Raw genomic sequence first — 23104 nt, 5'->3', positions numbered from 1 at the left:
ACCTAGTGAGGTGCAATGACCTCTCCCACCGTCAGAAGTAGCCCCTGGCGTCCTGCTCTACACCAATTGAGCAGAGACTTATAACTGGTAACTGCTACTTCCCGTGTTGTTTCGACGCTGTATGTGAAGCTGGAGTGTCCTCTCCAGAGCACGAAGCCTGGGTAAAATAGTATGGAGGATAGGCTGTTACCCAAGCAGCAAAACCCCCCTCTCCACATCGCTGAAATGGTCCAGTGGAAAGGCAAGAGCCAATACAACTGGTTCCAGCAACGTCGCAGGAGTTGGCAGAATGAAAGAAAATGCCTCCGGGACTCCGGCTCCGGATTTTGCCTCGAGGTTATCTCCTGAAGCCCTTTCCGTAAGTGGATATAGCCACAAGGCAGTGGAGGTTTAAATTTGGAGTTTTCCTTCTCCTAGATGGGCTGCCTTCCAGGGCTGACGAGTCCCACCTACCCGGCCTGCTCTCTTTTACCAAATTAAGTAAGAGATAGGATTAGGGAATTTCATGCGACACACTCTCCTCCTCATTCTCTTTTTAAAGCTGAAATTCTGCCCTCCTTCAGGACATCCATATTCAGCATATTGGGGTTGGAGATAGTAAAATCGGGATTCAAACTACCAGGCCCTCCCACTAGGCCATGTGATGAGCCAGAACAAAGAGACAGGAAAAAACAGACTTCTCCACAAAAAGCCTACCTTTCTCTTCCTTCCCAGCCAAAACCCTTAAGGAAAATGAACACAGGCTCCAGTTAAATCAGGATTCAAACTACCAGGCCCTCCCACTAGGCCATGTGATGAGCCAGAACAAAGAGACAGGAAAAAACAGACTTCTCCACAAAAAGCCTACCTTTCTCTTCCTTCCCAGCCAAAACCCTTAAGGAAAATGAACACAGGCTCCAGTTAAATCAGGATTCAAACTACCAGGCCCTCCCACTAGGCCATGTGATGAGCCAGAACAAAGAGACAGGAAAAAACAGACTTCTCCACAAAAAGCCTACCTTTCTCTTCCTTCCCAGCCAAAACCCTTAAGGAAAATGAACACAGGCTCCAGTAAAATCAGGATTCAAACTACCAGGCCCTCCCACTAGGCCATGTGATGAGCCAGAACAAAGAGACAGGAAAAAACAGACTTCTCCACAAAAAGCCTACCTTTCTCTTCCTTCCCAGCCAAAACCATTAAGGAAAATGAACACATTTTTTTTGATGGCTCAACATCAGATCCCTCTGACATCCGAAGCGGAGTGAAACAGGGCTGTGTCCTCGCACCAACACTTTTTGGAATCTTTTTTGCTGTCATGCTGAAGCATGCCTTTGGAACTGCAACAGAAGGTGTCTATCTCCGGACTAGATCAGATGGAAAGCTCTTTAATCTCTCTAGATTGAGAGCGAAGACCAAAGTCCAACTGAAATGCATGCGGGACTTCCGCTTTGCAGATGATGCAGCCATTGTTGCCCACTCTGCTGAAGACCTCCAACAACTCATGAATCATTTCAGCAAGGCCTGCCAAGACTTTGGACTAACAATCAGCCTGAAGAAAACACAAGTCATGGGCCAGGGTGTGGACTCACCTCCCTCTATTACCATCTCCACACAAGAATTGGAGGTTGTTCATGACTTTGTGTACCTTGGCTCAAAGATGTCTGATACTCTCTCCCTAGATGTCGAGCTGGATAAACGCATTGGGAAAGCAGCCACCATGTTCTCTAGACTCACAAAGAGAGTATGGCTCAATAAGAAACTGACAACACATACCAAGATCCAGGTCTATAGAGCCTGTGTCCTGAGCACACTCCTGTACTGCAGTGAGTCCTGGACCCTTTGTGCCCGGCAGGAGAGGAAGCTGAACACCTTCCATATGCGTTACCTACGACGGATTTTTGGTATCACCTGGCAGGACAGAGTTCCAAATAGAGTAGTCCTAGAACGAGCTGGAATTTTCAGCATGCATACATTACTGAAACAGCGACGTCTACGCTGGCTTGGGCACGTTGTGAGAATGGCTGATGGTCAGATTCCAAAGGATCTCCTATATGGAGAATTAGTGCAGGGAAATCGCCCCAGAGGGAGACCACAGCTGCGATACAAGGATATCTGCAAGCGGGATCTGAAGGCCTTAGGAATAGACCTCAACAGATGGGAAACTCTGACATCTGATCGTTCAGCCTGGAGGCAGGCAGTACATCACGGCCTCTCCCAATTTGAAGAGACCCTTGTCCAGCAGGCTGAGGCAAAGAGGAAGTCACAAAGGAAGCAAAACCAGGGAGCTGGACAGGGGACAGATTGGATTTGTCTCCAGTGTGGAAGGGATTGTCACTCTCGAATTGGCCTCCTCAGCCACACTAGACGCTGTTCCAAGTCCTCCATACAGAGCACAATACCATAGTCTTTCGAGACTGAAGGATGCCTACTACTACTGGGTGTTAATTGCATTTATTGGAATAGAAATAAAATACTGCTTGCACAAAGCTAAGGAGAGATTTAAAATAGAGAACGGGGGCATGAAGAGGGGTTATGGTGCAGCTGACCACACAAGTTGGAAATGCAATATATATACTTATTGTAAGCCTCAAGAGAAGCTATATGACTATCCTCGCTCTTGCTGTTGCTGATGTTCTCAGTCTTGACACACAGGTCATCCCTTGACATAGGGAAAGAGGACCTGCTGCTGTCTGTGATCTTGTACAAGGCAAGAGGATAAGCTGAGTTTTGCCGAGTCGTGCGTGTAATCTTGCCTGAAACATACACCTGGAAACTCTCAGCCTTACTCTTGCAAAATGGGGACGCAGATATGAAGCTTGTTTTATTTATTATTTATTTTATTTATTTGAAAGAATTAAACAAATATTATATTAGGTAAACATAAAGGTTCCCCTTGACATTTAGTCTAGTCGTGTCCGACTCGAGGGGGTGGTGCTCATCCCCGTCTCCAAGCTGTAGAGCCAGAGTTTGTCCATAGACAGTCTCCGTGGTCACGTGGCCAGCGCGTCTAGACACGGAACGTCATTACCTTCCCACCATGGTGGTCCCTATTTATCTGCTCACATTTTTACATGCTTTTGAACTGCTAGGTTGCAGGAGCTGGGACAAGCGACGGGAGCTCACTCCATCTCGTGTATTCGATCTTATGACTGCTGGTCTTCTGACCTTGCAGCACAGAGCCTTCTGCAGTTTAACCTGCAGCGCCACCATGTCCCTTAAACATTATATTACAAAGGGTAAATAAAAGCAAAGCTAAAAGTATATTTAAAAGAAACAAGGCACAGCAATCCATTAAAAAACTTCTCTCAGACAACCAGCCACTCAGGGAAAGTCCACCTGAAGAGACTTTGCTGTCTACTTGCAGAAGGACAGCAAGGATGAAGCCAGCCTGGTCTCTTCTGGGAGGGAGTTCTAGAATCTGGGAGGAGCAACAGAGAAGGCCCTCCCTTACATATGTATCCACCAAATGTACCTGTGAAGGTGGTGGGACCAAGGAAAAAAGCCTCTCCTGGTTATCTTAGCACCCAGGCAGGTTCCTAGTGACCATGAAATAGCTTTGACCCAAGCCATTTAGGACTTCATAGGTTAAAACCAGCACTTTGAATTATGCCCAGAAACAGACCAGTAGCCAGTGCCAGTGGAGCTGCTGTAACACGTGTGTGTGTGTGTGTGTGTGTGTGTGTGTGTGTGTGTGTGTGTGTGTGTGTGTGTGTGTGTGTGTGTGTGTGTGTGTGTGTGTGTGTGTGTGTGTGTGTGTGAGAGAGAGAGAGAGAGAGAGAGAGAGAGAGAGAGAGAGAGAGAGAGAGATGTGATCCCTGTAACCAGCTCCATTTAGCAATCTGGCTCCAGTGTTTTGGACCTTTCCAAAGGCAGCCTCATTTACAGCATGTTACAGTAATCCAGCTGGGATGTAACTAAGGCGTATGTCACCATGGCCAGATCAGGCCTCTCCAGGAATGGGCACAGCTGGCATGTTAGTTTTAACTTGCAAATGCATGCCTGGCCAGCACTGAAAACTGGGCATCCGGGAGCATCCCCAAACTGCAGCCTGTGTTTTCAGAAGGAATGTAACCCCATCTGGTGCTCTTGACTTTCAACTGATCAAGATCACCTCTGTGTTGTCTGGATTAAGTTTCAGTTTATTCACCCTCATCCAGCCCAGACACTGATCTAGAGGGGAAACAGCTTCCTCAGACTTAGATGGAAAAGAAGACATAGAATTAGGTCTGATGACACCACAGCCCCAAAACTCCAGACAATCTCTCCCAGTGGTTTCATGTAGATATTAAATAGCATAGGGAAGAAAAGAGATCCCTGGAGGACACCACAGGCCAACATCCTGGGTGACAAACAGGTTTCCCCTACAGTACCACCTTCAGAGTTGTCTCCTCCAGGAAGGGTGGGAGCCCCTGTAAAACAGAGCCTCTGAGTCCCATCCCAGAGAGACGGCCCAGAAGGATGCCGTGGTTGATGGTATCAAAAGCTCCTGAGAGGTCCAGCAGAACCAACAGGGACACACAATCACTGTCTAATGCCTTGTGTAGGCCATCCACCAAGGCAACTAAAGCTGTCTCTGTCCCATAACCAAGTCTGAAACGAGATTGAAATGGATCTAGACAAGGATGGGGACTCCAGTCGTGAGACTCATGGTCAAGTTGGACTTAAGTCACAACTTAAGTTCAATTTGACTCGGACTTTACTTTTTTTTTTAATGGCTCAGATTCGACTTGCGACTCAGAACCCACCCACCCTCTCCCCCCTTTTTCTTTTTTTCTTTTTCTTTCTTTCTTTCTTTCTTTCTTTCTTTCTTTCTTTCTTTCTTTCTTTCTTTCTTTCTTTCTTTCTTTCTTTCTTTCTTTCTTTCTTGCTTGCTTGCTTGCTTGCTTGCTTGTTTGCTTGCTTTCTTGCTTTCTTTCTTTCTTTCTTTTTTGAAGAAAACAGCTTATTTTCAATAGGGCCTTAGACTTGGGCCTTGGGACTCAGGAACTGGTAACAAAGATTCAGACTCGGATTTGGGACTTGGATCTGAAGATGTGCCAACATCCCTGGATCTAGATCAGTGATTCCCAACCTTTTCTAGGTCATGACCCCCTTTTATGATAGCCAAGCAATCTGCAACCCCCCAGCTGCCCCGAGTGGTCGACCAGACCAGATGGGCGGGATATAAATCAAATAAAGAGATAAATAAAATAAGCCATGTTTGCATAAAAAGGCATTTTTAATGAGGTAATGCCATCCCTTCTCAAAATGCAGAGGTTTCTTTCTCCTCCGAAAGGTCTGTTTCTCATACATATGCACACATGCTAGCATTAATATCCCACTCCAAAAGGTCAAGGGAGAAATTATTTAACAAGGGCTGAACCTCCAGAAAAAACTTTGATGACCCCTAGATTGGGAAACACTGATCTAGATAATCTGTCTCATCCAGGATGATCCTAAGGTTTGTTGACATTATGTAGGTAGCATTTTAAGGTGCTCATGGTAAATAGTAATTACTCCAGCTTTGCATGTGACATCTACTTAAACCTTTCTCCAGATCTTTGACAAAGTACAAAGACCAGGCAGGAGAAAATGTCTGATATTTATTTATAGACATCATGGAAATGAGGGTAGGGAAATCTTGGTTTAGTAGCAGGGAAGAAGTGCTCAGACTTTTTGATTAGTGGGGGATTTATCATTGTGAACTATCTAGAATAGAATAGATTAGAACAGGAATAGGAATAGAATAGAATAACACTTTATTGTCATTGCATGTGCAACAAAATCACCAGAGTGCTATCCAGACAGTGCATCACTCAGCTAAAACTCCATGTAAACTGCTTACAAAATTCCAACATAATACAATGGCAACAAAATACATTCACATGCAACCCTACAATAAAGTCAATAATCTATGTTTTTATGCAAAGTATATGGGGCTAGTTTGGCCTTGAACATGCGTATTCCTGATGGAGACAAAAGCTGCTAGGATGTATTTGTTGATGAGTCAACCTGAATTTGGTGTGTCTGTATTTTTGGACTCTCTGGAGGGTGGGACAAGAAGGACCTGCAGTTCAAAATTTACTACTTGATCACTTCCATAAATTCTCAATGACATTACAAAGCGTTCTTCTTTGTGGTCTCTGCGAATGCACACTAATGAGTTAACTCTGCACCTGTACAGAGATCTCTACAGCTTTATGCTAATCTATGTAGCCTCCTCCCAACCATGAGGTCCGCCCACCCTCCAAACTACCTCAGTTCTTTTTTTTACTGTCTTTGCATGAGGTCTCCTCTTAGAGCTGCTCCTCTTTTGCCATCACAATGTATCCTACATTACTCTGAAAACACAATTTGATTTTTCATTTTATACAGCCTTTTGCTGCACTCTTCGTTGAGACAACAAAGTACTTCAGCATATCTTTGTTACCTGAAAAGAAACCTTAATTCCTCTGCTCATTAGTTGAGGAGCACTAGAAGGCTGACCTGACTCACTTACATTTCACTCAGGAGATCTACAGCCAAGATATTGTATGCAAACTCATATACAAGTCTAAAGGTAACATGAACAAAACAGCTTATGCGACTAATGACCTTCTAGTAACAGTTACGTACACTAGAAAACAGTATACGTCTTCACGCATCCCGTTATGTAAATAGCTGATTAGGCCAACAAAAAAAAGTTACATGTATAATTTCAAGAGAGCAAGAGGGAGAGTATGCAGAATAGCTTAAAGTAAAGCTTAGTGTTTGATGTAGAACAGACCACATTTCTTGCCTTGGAAACCATGGCTTCTCTTCTTTGTCATAAACCCTTTTTGAAGATGATAGACTATAAATCCGGATGAGTGTTCATCTCATAGCTTATCTCATTGAGCTCCCATATCAATATACATTTACTGGAACACTACAGTAAACCCTGATTTCTAAGAAATAGTCACAGAACATGAGAAATGCTGCAGCCTTTGCTTAAAAACCTTCTGAATATTAATACCAGAGTAGAATTCCTAACATACCATTGCCTTCATAGTAGCTTAGCAGTCACATTGTCTGCTGCTGTTGAATCACCACATGATGAAGTATAGTCAGGAGTGTAATGGGAACCTAAATCATAAAAGCAACCCCTTGAAGATAGGAGACAACACCAATACTCAGAGAAGTCTGCCAGGTGAATGCCCACTTTGCTTTCCACCAGCAACTGATGTCACAAGCACTCACTTTGTGTTTTCTTAAACTCTGTGTGTGTGTGTGTGTGTGTGTGTGTGTGTGTGTGTGTGTGTGTGTGTGTGTGTGTGTGTGTGTGTGTGTGTGTGTGTGTGTGTGTGTGTGTGTGTGTGTGTGTGTGTGTGTATATGCCAAGGTCCACAGTACATTGTGCCAGGGGCATTTTTGCAGCCCCCATGGCCACCTGAGAGCCTCCATCCCCCCCCTCCGATGTACAGATATCCAGGCTGACTAAATGTGCTTCCTGCTCCAGATGAGGCACTCCAGTACTGCAGTTCTCTACCTTCTTCCATCCCACCAATCACTCTGTCAAAGAATCTTGAGTTCAGTTGTAATAGGGACATGAGAAGAATATCAACATTTACACAGGTCATTTTTTTTTCCACTATGGTAAATTGGCAGGTGGGGCAATAGGGGATTCTAAGAAATGGCAAGCACCTAAAATGATTCCTAGCATATCAAAGGGTTACAGATGGATAATCTGGAATGGAAGCTAATGGCCAGAGGATAGAGACCACATTTATTAGAAGAACATAAGGGATATTAATAAAGCTCAGAGTTTCTCTGTTTCATTCTCAGATAAAGCAACTGTATAAGACTGGCTGAAATCCTGTTGCACAGTTATGCAAACAGTGTAACCTTTTTATGCAAATAGCAGCAAGTTGTGAAATCTCCATCGGCATTATCTGTTGCATGTGGAGTCATGTGACCCAGTATGCAACTGATAATATTTATGAAAATTTCTAAATTTATGGCAATTTGCTTCTAAAAGTTATGCCATTTGCCTAACTGCACATCAGTATTTCAACTTTGGTGACAAACTTCTTCTTGATTCCTTGGTAATGCAAAGTTTAGACATTTATAGGAATAAGGGTTAACCTACATTACATGTTTACTGCAAAATTTATTGAGTGCTGTTAGCTTGCAGCCAGATATAAAATGTGCAGCTGGGAAAATGTACGGCTACAGAAATGAGGAAAAATGAGATCTGTATCTATAACAACATATTTCAGCAGGACGACCACTTGCAAAAGCTTTAGAAATATTCAAGGGTTGTTCTGAACCTAGGAAAAACCCTAGAGATATACTGAATGTTGACAGGACAACGTTGACGATAATAATGCAATAGATAATTTCAACAGTAAAGGAGGCATGTTAGCCTGTGCAAGTATATCAACCAAAACAACACACAACAACAACAAAACCCCACACCAAAATAAAAAAGAAGCATGTTGTGGCACCTTAAAGACTAGCTGTTGTATTTCAATGTGATCTTTTGCAGATATATCTGTTTCTTCAGACATTCAGCCATAAACTAAGGCAAATGAATGCAATAGAGAAGAATGACTAACATCTATGGGAGAAGTGTGTAAGAAAAGAGCAAAGCACTTCACCATTTTTAAAATGACTTTGTGATAAGCCTTCTGTGCAGGCAGAAAATCTGCTTTTAAGAGAACCTGGTCATTATGATTGTTCAAAAGATTTGTTGTGTACAGTTTTCCAAACACAATTGAGAAATAACTTTCTCAGGGCTGCTTACATTATGTTTCATCCCTGGGCAAATATAACTAAGTATAAAATTCTTATCACCTCCTATGTGAGGTGTAAATTCATGTGGAAACGATGGTTTTGTGTGTTGTTTTTTTAAAGCATAGCTTTCAGAATTTAAGTCCTTTTGCACATTCAGCCGCAGTGCGCTTTAACCAGAAACATGACAACAAGCACACTTTGCAACTTACCAGTATATATTCTACAATATAATATAAGAGAAGAAAAAGCCTTTGACTTTTTGACCATCACATTACCTAACAGTCAACAACAACACCACAATGATAAAAGCATCAGATGAGCAAAATAGCTGGGGCCAAAATTGTTGTTGGCCAACCGTTGCCAGTAAAAAAGATTTACATATAGAATCAAGTTTTCAAACATGGTAAGTCTTGCAAATGTAGGTGGAGATCTTCTCAGACATCTCGCTCCATTTTCCACCGATCTGGTCGCACGTGCGTGCTTTTCACATGTATTAGTATGCAGCCAGAGCTACTATTTCTCGCCGGCATTTCCACATCTCTAGACCTAACAACATCTGGATACAGATCTGTGGATCCTCTTGCCTTCCCATAAACTGGGGATGCTGGTGGTCTGAGTCCCAGTCTTTGGTACCAAGTCCCAGAGTCTGAGTCCCTATTAAAAACAAGCTTTTTACCTCAGAAAAAAAGGAGGGGGCAGGTGGGTTCTGAGTTATGAGTGAAGTCCAAGTCTTTTTTTTGGGGGGGGGGACCAAGCCAAGTCACTAGTGTGACTTAAGTCTGACTTGACATCGAGTGACATAAGTCTGACTTCACATTGAGTCCCCCACCCCTGCCATAAACTCAACAGAACCTTTTTAAAAGAAAAAAGGAGGGTTCCCATTCTTGCATTGCAGAGCTTTCCATGTTTAGACTGTAAAAAGGTGATGAAGAAGAAGATGCTAACATTCATTCTTCATTGAAATAATTTTCAAGCTTCCTCTAGAAGGGATTTGAGGAGTGCCACAAAAAGGGAGAAAGAGGCAGAGCTGAACACAAGCACAGCTTGCCTTTAGACCGTATCAATCCCATAATGTCCCTCCCTCTTAGCAAGCAGCTATTACGCACAAAGAAGGGACGGCTAACTTCCCAATCTGCCACCAACACTCTCCCACAGTGCTGGATTCATTTTTGGACTGGGGTACATTCTGCCACATTGTATTAGATCAATTGAAATTGCGATGACAGAGGCTAATGCACCATGCTAGAAATGTGAATTTAAAGCAATAAACCATTTGTCATCTGGTTCATTAATCATTGGGGCTGTTTCCAAGAATAGAAATGACATTTGGGGAGATGAGAAACTGTATTAGGTAGTGTACCACAGAATAATGTTTAAGCTCAGCATATTCTCATCCCGCTCATTGCCCGAGAGTACTCCCCCCAGTACACAAGATTATCCCATTCTCCGTGAGCTTTTGCATCTTTGTTTCTCTGAACGCTGTCTTAAACTGCGGTTTGGCTCTATTCTTGTCTGGAGAGGTTCTGGCCAATTCCCAACACCAGCGTTTGTACTTAACAGCTGTGTTTTTCCCCTTTTTATAGGCCTAAAGAGGCTAGTAAAATACCCTCAGAACTCAGCAGTGTGCGAATTTCTCCCGAGGCTTAAAATCCTCTGCATTCTCCTTTAAGTTTGATTGCTGCTGATTCACAAATAGTAGGGGAAACACTTGAGGATTACTGACCATGGAACAAGGGGGAAAGGATTAGGAGGACCAGGCCAATGTACTTCACAGAAGGGTTTTAGGAAACACAATAGGAAGAAATTCCCACCTCTAAGAGCAGTTTGACATTGTAAGGCTCCTGATGATCTCCTGATGATCATGTTGTCAGATCTTTTTTGGAATCTTTCCGGTAAATTGTGGGGATGTTTTGAGTGCAGAATGTATTCTTCACTGCTGGATAGATTAGGTAGACCACATAAGCAGTTTTCAGAGCTGGACTCCTAGGGAATTTGTCATGTACGTATGGGATCTTCGCTAGTCTATCAGGTAATTTATGGACATTGCAGAGTATTTTAAAGCATAGGTTAGTGGTCCCCAACTTTGGGCCTCCAGATGTTCTTGGACTTCAACTCCCAGAAGCCTTCACCACCTACTCTGCTGGCCAGGATTTTTGGGAGTTGAAGTCCAAGAACATCTGGATGCCCAAGGGTAAAGTATGTCCTCAGCTCCTAGAGGAAAAAAATGAGTCCAGGTTACCTGAAGAACTGTTTCCTCCCACATCATCGTGGTCACAGCTAAAGATCTGATGGTGAATTTCTATACAGTATTTTGATATGAATGTAGGTTAGTAGGATACATACAAAAGCCTTCACTGTGGCTGCTACAACTGTACAACCTTTTGCTTCTTGGTTCTCTTACTTCACTGTTTCCAACATCAGGTGGAAAGAATTTGGTTCGGCTGAGATGGTTATTAACCTTGATATTTTCAGCTGACTCTAGTGTTTTCTTCAGCTGGCCACTGTGCTGTTTCCTGTCTGGGTCTTTAAACTGCTTTTGCTGCCCTTGGTGTTTTTTAATTACATGCTTTTATTCATTCCTTATTGATTGTTTTATTGTTCTTTTAATGTCCTTAGCTGCTTAGGCCACTACTCTCATCCATGGAAGGGCTAAATATAATTAGGATAATAGATGTCATTATGCCGGGGTAGCTGGAATGACTCCAAAGGAAGCATTGATGTGAAATATTTCCCTCATACAGCTTTCAATCACAATATGACTAAATGCCATATCTATAGCAAAAAAAGAGAGGTCCCTTTGCTGCCTTGCTATTGTCCCCCCCCCCCCCCGCAATTGTGACTTTGAGCTAAGTATACCAAGTGGATCTGGTGTCCTAAAACAAGCCCCAGAATTGTCTGCAACATCCATAGTTATAAAACGCATTTTCCATTCATGTGACATAACCTCTTTGCCCAGGGCTCTTGGGTTTGACAAGTTTGCACGGACAAGGGACCGCATTACACCTTGTAGACAAATGTGTCTAAGTAGACCCCAAATGCTTTGATTGAAAAGCCAGATGCAGAGAAGACAATTACCTGCTAAGGAACAGTATAGGGAATAACACTTAATATTTTTTTTTCTCCCCGTTTCCCATGGCATCTCCCCCCCCCAAACCTGGAAATAATTAAAAAAGAGAAAAGGTTAAACATCTCATCAGACAAGTCTTCTTTCTTTCATCTCTCTTTCAGGTGGCTTTCCAATAAGCGGAATAACTGATATTTATTTATTTATTTATTTATTTATTTATTTATTTATTTATTTATTTATTTATTTATTTATTTATTTATTTGATATGTATCCTGCCCATCTGGTCTATGACAGCTTACTACAGTTACAAAGATCTGCATAGGATGTATATTTTAGTCCTCAAGTGTATCCTAAAATGCTCATTGGCCATTATCAGTCTGAGTGTCAAGAAACCCTGGTAAGTTTTTGTGAAATACTGTACGTTTTACAACCCTCACATATTCAGCTACTGTCAATCATGTCGACAGAGCTCTTCATAGATGCAGCCACACAGTAGGAACTTTTCCAGGCAAACTAGGGAACTATGGTTACTGCTAACCAGGAGTTGCATTCAAATTGTGATCAGAACCATGGGCTGAATTTGGCTTACAAACCACAGTTTCATGGGTTTCCTTGGTTAGCGGTCATCATGGTTTGCCCTACTCAGTCATTTCTGACAAAGTGTGATTAGCAGACCATGAAAGGGAGAACAGACCATAACTTAAGAACATTTCTTCTTTTAAAGGAACTTGTGCTTGTTGCTGATTTATTGTGGCAGCCAGGTTCTCCTCATTATTATTTGTTGCTCTATACATGAAAGTAATCAATTTGTCCTAATGTGCTGTCATTACCACCAGGACAAAGAGGGAAACACTCTTCTTCTTGTGTCTGGAAAAAAAATTACAGAACACAAAATACTTCCTTTATCATTTAGGATGGTTAAGAAAATGTCATAAAAATTGAAAAATCCCTGCCAGAATGCCACTAGAATGTTCTTAGAAGATAATATTTTAATGTAACAATTACATACTATTAATTTCTACCCCAAAATTACTTTCTAACTACTAGTTATGATACTTTTGAAATGGAACTTCTTTAGACCTGTACTGAGAAAAGTGATTACTGTAACTTATAACTGCAGGTTTCCAGATACTGGAACATCATCAGCAAGTTAGATTGAAAGAAAGTGGCATCTGCCTTTGGCTGTGAAGGATAGTTTCCCATTCATATCCACCATGACATTTCATACAGTAATTCATTTGAGTTTCTCAGAGAAACCCAATGAAACCAGTGGTGGCTGACTCAGAGACAAGACTGCCTGTAGCTTTCAGTTTTACGGTAGAACCTGTTTATTGGTGTTCTTCCACCTCATTATTTGCCCCTCCTAAGCCTTCATGAATGTTTGAAAAGTGGGCTTGATCATTAATTAATATTTACTAGCTTACTTAGCAACTTGCTCAGCAATCACATGTCTGCTAGCCAGCATCAGTTAAAGGGGTAATGCCCTACATTAAACTGAGATGGCCAGCTATGTGATTAAGCTAAGACACAGAACATGAAAAGGTCCTTTCACTATCCCTCCCTCTCTGTTGATGGAATAGAAATGCCAACACACTTGAGGAATGGAAGAACATCAACACATTAATGTGCTGAGTGATTGTTTAGCTGTACGTCTAACAAAGGAGCCAGAAGGGATAAGGCAGTCAAATTAGTTCTGGATATTACTGAAAAATGTAAATACATATTCCAACATACACATTATAACAACAGCAACACATACACTGTATGGATGTAAACCCACCCACCACCAAGAAGTGAAACTGGCCTCCAAGGCTCATTGGAACTTTTCTCATCAGTCCATTAACTTCCCAGTTCCTTACAATGGCCTCGTAATCTCTCCATTGAGGACAACATTGCCTCATTTGCAATTCAGGCATCAGGCAAATGGCACTTTCTCTAGTCTTGCCACAAAGCTCACATTTTACTGAGGGAATCATTTGCCCATAACATTGGAAATCAGGGATGTTGATGAAATGATTCCACACACCCCATCAGACTCATTCAGGGTCCCCATATCAAAGGCAATGACAAAGCATATTGGGAGCTAGAGGTCAACAACAACTGGAATGCCCCAAGTTACGGTCCTCTGTTTGCTTGTTTGTTTGTTTAAAATATTTTTATCCCACCTTTCTCTCTAAGAAGGGCCCAAGGTGGCTTACATGATTAAAAGAAAACATTTAGAGCTAAAAATAGTAAGTATACAAGTACTTTAAAAGAATCAGACCACACTAAAAGACAATAAACAAAAGCAACACCAAAAATGCATTCAAAGCAGTAAGGTACAACCACCCATTTGACAAACCTCTCTCAGGCTGCCAGTCACTCAGGGAAAGCTTTCCTGAAGAGAAATGTCTTTGCTTGCTTGCAGAGGAACAGCAAAGATGGGGCCAGTCTGGCCTCCTGTAGGAGGGAGTTCCAAAGTCTGGGAGCAGCAACAGAGAAGGCCCTCTCCTGTGTCCCTACCAAGCACACCTGTGAAGGTGGCAGGACTGAGATAAAGGCCTCTCCTGAAGATCTGAACACCCAGGCAGGTTCATAATGGGAGACACAGTCCTTGAGATAGCTTGAGCCCATGCTGTTTATGGCTTTATAAGTTAGAAACAGCACTTTGAATTCTGCCTAGTTTATAGGTTAGAACCAACATTTAGAATTTACACTCAGAAGATCCGAGGTTCAATCTCTGCTGTTTCCAAGTAGGGCTTGGAAAGATGCTGCTGCCAGGCATTGGGAACAACAGTGGGCTAGAAGGACAAGTAATCTGGCCTAGGCTAAGGCAGCTTCCTATGTTCTCCAATAAGGACAGAGGTAAATGATGTTGCTAAACAATGAGCAACAGGTAATAAAGGAGATGCCTTGGAAGGTCTAGAAATAATTTCATTTAGACTTTAAAATATTCATGCACAGAGGGCTCCAAAAACTAGATTGAAATGTTGGTGCTGTGGAAGTGACAGGTAAACCCACAGATCCACAGATAGTTCCCCCAAAATACATTCATTCACTGTCAGCTGCTATTTGCCAGCTTTGCCATGGCCAACATTTCACTTGGGTGTTTATACAGTGGAGCTCCTAGCAGCCAAACTGGGGGTGTATGTGGGAAATAAGCTCACTCCCAAAACAAAAGTAAACTAATTTGCCATGTGTGCATCTGAGGGAACTTTGTGATAGAATAAACAGCCTTCTTTTACTTCTTAAGAAGCTCTGCTTCTAATGGTGTGGTAACTGGGCTTTCCAGTGTGACTCGTGAACTTTCTAATAAGCCCCCACTTGATTTGTAGCTTGCTGCTTTCAAGTCCTTCTTTACTGCTGACGTTAGCCTATGTTTTCCTTTTGTGAAAGAGAAATGGTCAAACAAAGGATCTTGCATCCATGATACCCTTATACATGGGACCCAGCTTTAGGGGCACCCGTAACATTGGCCCAAATCCTGTTGTACAACTCTGCCTGGAAAACAAGAAGGACATCATTCTCAGCAAATTACCACTGATTAAAAACTTTATTTCTTTTGATCACAGGCGCATATAGCTTCTGTGCAATGAGGCAAAGTTATATTCACACCTACATAAATTGAAAAAGGAAGTCTTAAATCAGTGACAATTTGCCACTCATGATGACATTATTCCCGTTGTGTAGGCAGAACCCACCCAGCAGGATTTAGGCCAATAAATCAAAGTTTGTATTTTTACCTGATTACTATCACCCACTACGGTTACTCTTGTTTGAGAGACATAAGCTCACTCTGGTCCACTGAGAGCATAAATTTTGGGTAGTTAGTTATTCTAGGATAGGTGTCTATCAGGGCTACTGATCACTTGCCAGAATAACATGATCACTATATGACAGGAGGATCAAGCAGGAGAAGGGTCTGAAATTTTGAGAAGCCCATTGATGTACCTGGGGTATGTGGCTGTAATGTGACCTTAAGCACCTGGTGTTGATACAGTTTGCTGATGTCACTGGCATGCATCAGATGTTGTTGGGAAGACAGGAGCCAGGCACGGCATAGTGTTGACCCCATTTGCTGCTGCCCCCATTGCCGCTTTCTGATATCAGATAGGGCTCAGGGACCCTTCCTCAATGGCTACTGCTCACAGCTGGTTGATGTTTTCCCAAGTGGCCAAACATTCTGGGGAATCCAAGAGTTGCAACCCAAAAAGTAATGTTATTACCAACCTCTAGTACTTCATGCTCTTCAACCTGCTAGCTGTTGTTGTTGGGGGTGGGGTGGGGTGTAGAAAAATCTAAAAGTTATATTCTAGCAGTTTGTGAAATATTTAAAGTTTGCATTTCCCCCCTGTTCTCTGAAGGTTGTGTAGAAAACATATTTAACAAAGGCATAATTAATTAAACAAGCGCATAATTCAGCAAGCTGGGCATACCCAAATTCCACTGATTTCAAGGGGAGAGTTGTGTGTACTTAAATCTTCCTGCTGAAAGCACTGGAGTTCAAAAAGTCTTAATTGTGGCTGGATTGTAGCAGAAATAAAGAGATGCAGACATGATATGCATTGATATCAAAGCAGACCTTACTTCCCTGTTTTATATCCCAACTCCCATGAGGCAAAAAAAGTGGGTTATTATTTTATTTTGCATAAAATACTTGAAGGATCACAAGATCAACAGGCAAATATATTACTGACACTGAAGCATCATTCACCATGTCAAAAGAAAAGATCTAATCAAGACATATGAAAATCCATGCATCACATTGTCAGGTTAATCACTCAGTGCATCATCTTAAAGTCTCCATTTATCTCCATCTCACAAAGACATCAGGAATTAACATTAATATATAATTGATACTATCTCATCTGGAACTGATTGGTTACATTATTTATTCCCATTTTCCTTTTCTCAGAGCGGAGACAGAGAATGATCTGCATTCTAATGCCTTCTTATGACAATATTGTCAAGGATTGGAGAAGCTAGCTGAGATGATTCCTGGCTGATGCCAGGAACTGCAGAGAAAAGTATTTACTTTCTGTCTCACCATCCCACTCACAGGAAAAGGTCAGGTGTGTCAGAGTTGGTTAAGGCATTAAAGAAGATGGGCATTTGTGTGCAAGAAAGAAACACTGTGTTCTGGACAAAGCCAAACGGCCCTCCTCATGTCTCGAGAACCTTCTGGTTTCTCTTAAGTTTCATTTCACTGCTGAGCTTGAAAATGGCTGCCAGATGCTCCCTGTCCTGTCACTGGCTTTGCTCTTCTACACAATCGTTATGGGAACGGCTTTCTAAATTGGATAGGAGGGATGCCCGTTCAAAAATAAAATAAAATAAATGTCCCGAGTCCCCAGTTTGGATATTTGCTTTCTTTACTTCATAAACAGATCTGAAACGTTGCCTTTTAAAAAAACAATTTTCTAATTCAAAACAAAATTCATAGTTGTCACATATTAGGACTTGAGCTAATAAATTATGTTTTTCCCCAACAGGTGATACTTACCTTTGTGCTGAAAGCTTTGTTCATCGTTCTTGTTGTAGGTCAGTGGAGAACGCATTTTTTAAAATCCCAGGAGAAGTAAAGCATACCCCTGAATCTGACGGTCACTCCACATGACAGATAACTTTTCACTAGAGGTGAAAATATGTTAGTTAATGCTACAGAGATGTGATTCTACTAGGAGATCTTGCTGATGGGGGAAAAAATCAGACCTCCAAACAAAATCCATGCTTCGTTTCCAAAGATCCATCACAAGAGAAAGCACGTTTACAAACCAGAGAAAGTGAGAAGAGTTCCTTTTACAGTAGTCCGATACTTTCAGCAGTTAATGAACTCTGTCTTCTAATAATAGGCTCTGTGTAACAAATAGTGGAGTCCATTGACTCAAGTTATTTATCCCTATGTGAAAACTGTAAGGATCACAGCCTTAGCTGTTGTTGTGCATAATATTCTTACAGTGGCACTAATAAAGGTAGACATGGAATTATATTCAGGCTTATGCAAATGTTGCTCTACTAGTCTTTAATCTTTAATAACAAAATATTTCACAAGGCTTGTGTTGGCGAGCCACTGTACAGAGGAAGATAAGCATCCAAGCGGAATGCTCTCTGGGTATAATAGAACTTTGAATGGTAGCTTAATTCTGTAAGCATAAATAGATCAATAGCTATACAAAGCACTGAAAAAAGTATCTCTAGCCAGAAACAAACAAGAAGGGAAGCCAAGGGGAGCTGAGTGGTAAAAGCCATGGAGCTGTCTCCCCCCCCCCCCACACACACATTGTTATGAAGCTTCAAAAGGTGCAAATTAGTTTACTTTTGTTTGATTATTTGACACTGGAAGGAAACAAAGACATTGGGCTCTATTTGCTGGTTATTGGGCAAAAAGAGCAGCTTTGAAGAATGCACCTCTGCTGGTTTCAACATTTCCTAAGTTTGAGGGGACTGGTTCTGCCTTAAGAGCTGGCTTGCGTGAAGCAAGCTTTATAGTTCTCCCACCCAGAAAAGCAAGGGGCATGTCATTGCCCAGGGCAGCCTATAGATTGCTACTGATAGGATTGTGTGGTTTCAGCTGGGAAGTACAGCTTACGATAAGTGGTGCTGCTTGGTTTAGCTATTCCAGGTTTGCCCTGGAGAAGATTGTTCCTTGGCAGCAATCTAACCCTGATGATCAGTTTTCCCACTTTTTCAGACAAGTACTAAGAAATGGCTCGTTTAAATCCCCAAGTACAAAATTTCTTGTCTGATGAGCCTGGGCAGACTTGGTTGGGTCACAAGGCTTGGGTGTGGGCAATGCAATTTGTAATGCATTCTGGGTGGAAGCAGGAGGCATGGAGATATACGTAGCTGTTGGTTTATGTTGCACAGCGCTTCCTATCTGTCCATTGAGTCTAGAAAGTGGACCCATTGCATGGACTAGTCAAGGCTGAGGTTGATCGTGGGGCGAGAGCTTCTGAATTCCTGGTACAACCTCATTTTTCATGAGCCCAGTTAATGAAGATGTCAGCATTAAAGCTCAGATACAGATGAGACATCTGGGGACCAGAGGCTGAGAAAGCACTGTTCTAAGTTAATCATGAAAATGATAGCATATGGTGCTGCCATGCATATGCCAATGGGAGTGTCGTTGGTCTGCAGATATACGTTACTGCCAAAGTCGAAGTGAGTGCGGGTGAGAACAGAGTTGCAGAGTCGGGTGAGCAATGGGCTGGAGCCTCACCTGGCATGTTATTCCTGATGGCCAGCAATCCATCCTTGCGGGGGATGCTGGTGCCTATGGCCCTGATGTGCCTTAGGACAAATATTGCGTCTTCTGGCAAGCTAACTCAAGATATTAGCAACATTTTTGTTTTTTGACTCTTCAGTCTGTTAACAGACCCTCTTTGCTGCTTGAGAAGTCTAGGAACAGGGACGCTGTACAGCAGCCCAAAGCTATTACCCAGTCATGTGCTTCTCTATGCTCCAAAGATCTGTAGTTTGCTCTGATGAGGTGCCCAGTTTTTTTTCCCCCGAGACAGTCTCACACGTGCAAAATATTGTAAATAAAATAGTTCTCTCTGTCTAAACACAAAGCCCACACATACAATTAGTGTGTTTTAGAATGAAAACAGTTCCTGGCAATCTCCTTTGTGAGCCCACAGTTCCATGTAATTGCAGATCTGCAGCTCCAGCCAACACTCATTAAAAGAAGCCTGCCTGCCTACCTTCCTTCTCTGATTAACTAAGCTGTGTGCCCTGTGAGTATGAAGACAGACAAGAACAAGTTTGTGTTCTCATTACTTTTGGAACATCCCCTCTGGGAAAGGAATTTAAGCCATTTTGTTACAGACTTCAGAGCATTGCCACCTCAAGTGTTCATACTGCACCCATGCCTTAGCACTTGGGCGGTCAAGTGAACATTTGTATGGGAAGAGACAATCGGTGTGTGTCCTGTGATAAAGGGAATGGGATTATTGTTAGTCCTGAGAATCCATGGGCTCTGTTTGGGCCCAGTGGGAACTAACAATTGGATTCAGGCCTATCTAAGGAACATTTTATTTATATCCCACTTTTCTATAATTGTATTCAGAGTGGCAAAACACAAATGCAAGAAAAATGCAATTAAAAATTGCATGGTTTGGGATGAGAGTGTTTTGTTTTGTGGAAACGTCTTAGCTTGGAACTTGAACAAAAAATATATCATGGGATTTTGGGGTGCCCCTTCTTATGTAAACTTTACCAAAATATCTTAAACTAAGTCATGGGTGACCGTGAAAAAAAAATATCCAAAAATACCACACCATTTCCATCTGGTTTCAGGACCAGTAGGGCAAGCTGGAATAAAGAATTGTTCTTGTGAAAACTAAACTGACATTAAAATATAGCAGTTTGTCTTTAATGTTTTTGTCTTTGTTTGTTTTTTTTAATTTTTCTTTTGCTTTTGCCTGATAATCATCCAATCAGTATCTTGGGATACTGTTTAATTAAGCTACTTAACCCTTCAATATGATACTTTTGACCAAATCCTTTTACAAACTTCAGATGCTCATCAATCCTATTCAGTGTTCCATTCAGTATTGATATTGTGTCCCATGCTCTCTTTTTTGGACTTCTTATCACAAATGCATGAAACAACAACAACAACAAAAAATACAATCATCATAGTACCTCATGTTTTTTTAAAAAAAACAACAACCTCAAACTCATTAGCTATAACGATATAAAACACAGGTTCTCAACTAGCAGGGAAGGGTCACAAAATATTTTCTGGGGGATCACTGTGGTTATTTTTAGTTGCAATTCTTTTTTATAGGAAATGTCACCAAGAAGGTTTTCAACATTTATTTATTTCAATATGGCTACCCTGCAATATTCAAAAGGATTCTGTTTGGGAATCTTCATAGAGGGAGGAGAGGACATACTGTAGGACATGCCCAATGTCAGTGGTCCAATTGCTGGTAGACAAAAAATATGTGCCAATCCTGTTACAGAGTGGGTGGTTGCTGCTGGATATGGTGGATCAATGAGTGCCTTCTCTTTCTATTTTCAGTGTATTTTCTTTACCCTATTAAAACATCTTTTTATGCAAATGTGATAGAGGGTTGCAGGTTACTTGACAATTATAAAAGGGGGTCCAAATCTGAGAAATGTTGGGAAACACTGATATAAAACATCACTACAATGAATGCAAGATAGCTTGCCATTTAAAAAAAAATCACATCATAAAAGATCACCAAAAAGTGAAGTTTGTTTGGTATGTTTGATGTATGATAAGACAATGAGAGAGGGGCTTAATGGCTCTAATACCATACATGTTCAGAGGCACTTTCTGCTCTGTGCCTCTGTAGTGGTCAGAGAGATAGAAGAAACTATCATGAGAGAATATGGATACATGTACTGTTGATGGGCATCATGCCACAGACTATCATAGATAGGGAAGGGCAATATACTTGCCTTGGTTAGAAATAGGTGACACACTACAGCTGCAGTCAATGACCAGGTGATTCCCAACCCCAAGTCCCTGAGCTAAGAAGTTAGGTGGGCTTCTTTCTCCTCCATTTTTAGCTGTGAAGTCTTTTGTGTGCTTTATTTACCTTTGTGAGAGGTTCTGGTTTCTGAGAAACATTTGGCATCAAATCTACATCGTCAGAAATCAAATCTGCATCATCAGGGAGCCATTGTGACAAGGGGATGTTAATATAAGCTTCTCTTTGGGTTACTTCTACATCCATCACACTGTTATTAAAATCACTTAATTCCATCATAAAAGTGGCTTCATTTCTTCACAGCTACCATCAATCCTGGAGTGGATCAGGCTTTAGGTTAAGACTGCTAGCTACAACTGATGGTAGCTGTATCTAGTCATGTCTGGAGAACCCAACATTCCTCATTTATGTCCTTTTTAAAAATTAAGATAAATTCTTTCGCAAGCAAAAGCATTTTGCACCAGCTTAGAGGCACAATTTCCTTTAAAAATATCAGAAATTAGTTCATTAATTTATTCCTTTTAACCATGGCCAATCCCTCCTGACCTGGATACCAGAGAGAATTTCTGGAGTCCTGATAATACAGATAATGAGGAACTTGCATTTCTTGAATGAAAGCATCTGTTCCTTTCAGGAAAATATCATTGATAATGCCTGTTTTTCTTTGCAGTGTACAAAGTGAGTGAATACTGCTTCTGAATGTACAAATCAGCCATTCTTTTCTATACAGCGCTAATCACACAAAGAAAACAAAGAAAAGGAATAGTCTGAAACCCTTCCCTTTCTAGCTCTGTTCCCTGGTGCATTCTTAGTACATGTTAAAGTGCAAAACGTGCATCTGTACATATAACCTTTCTTTCATTTCATTCTTACCCCTTGTGGACTGCTTGATTTCTCCTTCTGTGTGTGTCTTCGTGGATGTAAAGTGAAGACTACAGTACTTCATAGGCCATCCTGGTGGAAATGCTGGAGCAAGAAGTCAATGAAATACATCCATTTCTGCTGTGCTAGACTTGAAACAACAGCTCAGTCTCTACCAAGTCCCAAGTCCAAGTCCCTATTAAAGATAAGTTCCCCCCCTCCAGATAAAAGGGAGGGGTGGGTGGTTTCCAAGTCATGTGTCGGATCCAGATAATTGAAAGGGGAAAAAACAGAGTCCAGTTGCCCATGTGACTTACATCTGACTTGATAGCAAGGCCTGTAACTTGTGTCCCCATCCCTGCAATCTTGTCCACTCCATACCAGCAAGGCAGAAAAAATGCTTATCCTATGATTTGGAAATTATGTCTTTTATGGTGTTAAATCAATTAGCCATGTTTATTTATTGTTCCATTACAGCTACAGACAGTATGGATAATCAGTTACTTTGACAGGTTAAATATCTACATCTCTTTTGCATGGCACATCCAGATGGGTGAATTTGGAGCTGTCTGGTTCACACTTTAAAAGTTCTTATTTTTAGTGAGATCTGTTTTGTCTCTCACTTAAGCGATCTTTCCATTCACACTGATTGCCTTTTTTTTTCTCCCATGAGAAAGATCCAGATAGCTCTATGGATTGCCCCAATGTGTTCTCCCTTCAATTAATGACACTCCGTTTCCTGCTCCCTACCCCACCTCTTACTGCCACCATCATTCATCAGGCCACAGTGACTTTCCTCTTTTTCCCGGTAAATAAAGTAAATGACACAGGGAAACAGCAATGCATCTACGTACCTAGCATAATACCAATGGGCACAATAAAAAAACACACAAAAACAAACAAACAAACAAACACGAACCACCTCCAAACCCCAGAAAAATGAACTAGTTCGCAGTTTGTTTCTCCAGTTAGTGCCTGGAGGGAGGGGGGACCTAATGCCTCCACCCCCTCTGCTACCCA

General features: G+C 41.6%; 1 long non-coding RNA gene across 1 annotated transcript in view; it reads right to left on the bottom strand.

The window, feature by feature from the left end:
- LOC140704644 (uncharacterized) overlaps positions 1-22226 on the bottom strand; it is a 57373-nt gene extending 35147 nt beyond the window's left edge. Inside the window, exons 1-2 of the long non-coding RNA XR_012083963.2 lie at positions 22097-22226; positions 17263-17390 (exon numbers count right to left, since the gene is read on the bottom strand). This is a non-coding gene — a long non-coding RNA (uncharacterized LOC140704644). The remainder of the gene's footprint in view (positions 1-17262; positions 17391-22096) is intronic.
- Between the last annotated feature and the right edge of the window lie 878 nt (positions 22227-23104).

The sequence above is a fragment of the Pogona vitticeps genome, chromosome 2 (genome assembly GCF_051106095.1).
Source record: "Pogona vitticeps strain Pit_001003342236 chromosome 2, PviZW2.1, whole genome shotgun sequence".
Classification (NCBI taxonomy): domain Eukaryota; kingdom Metazoa; phylum Chordata; class Lepidosauria; order Squamata; family Agamidae; genus Pogona; species Pogona vitticeps.
This window is presented reverse-complemented; position numbering and strand designations above follow the sequence as displayed.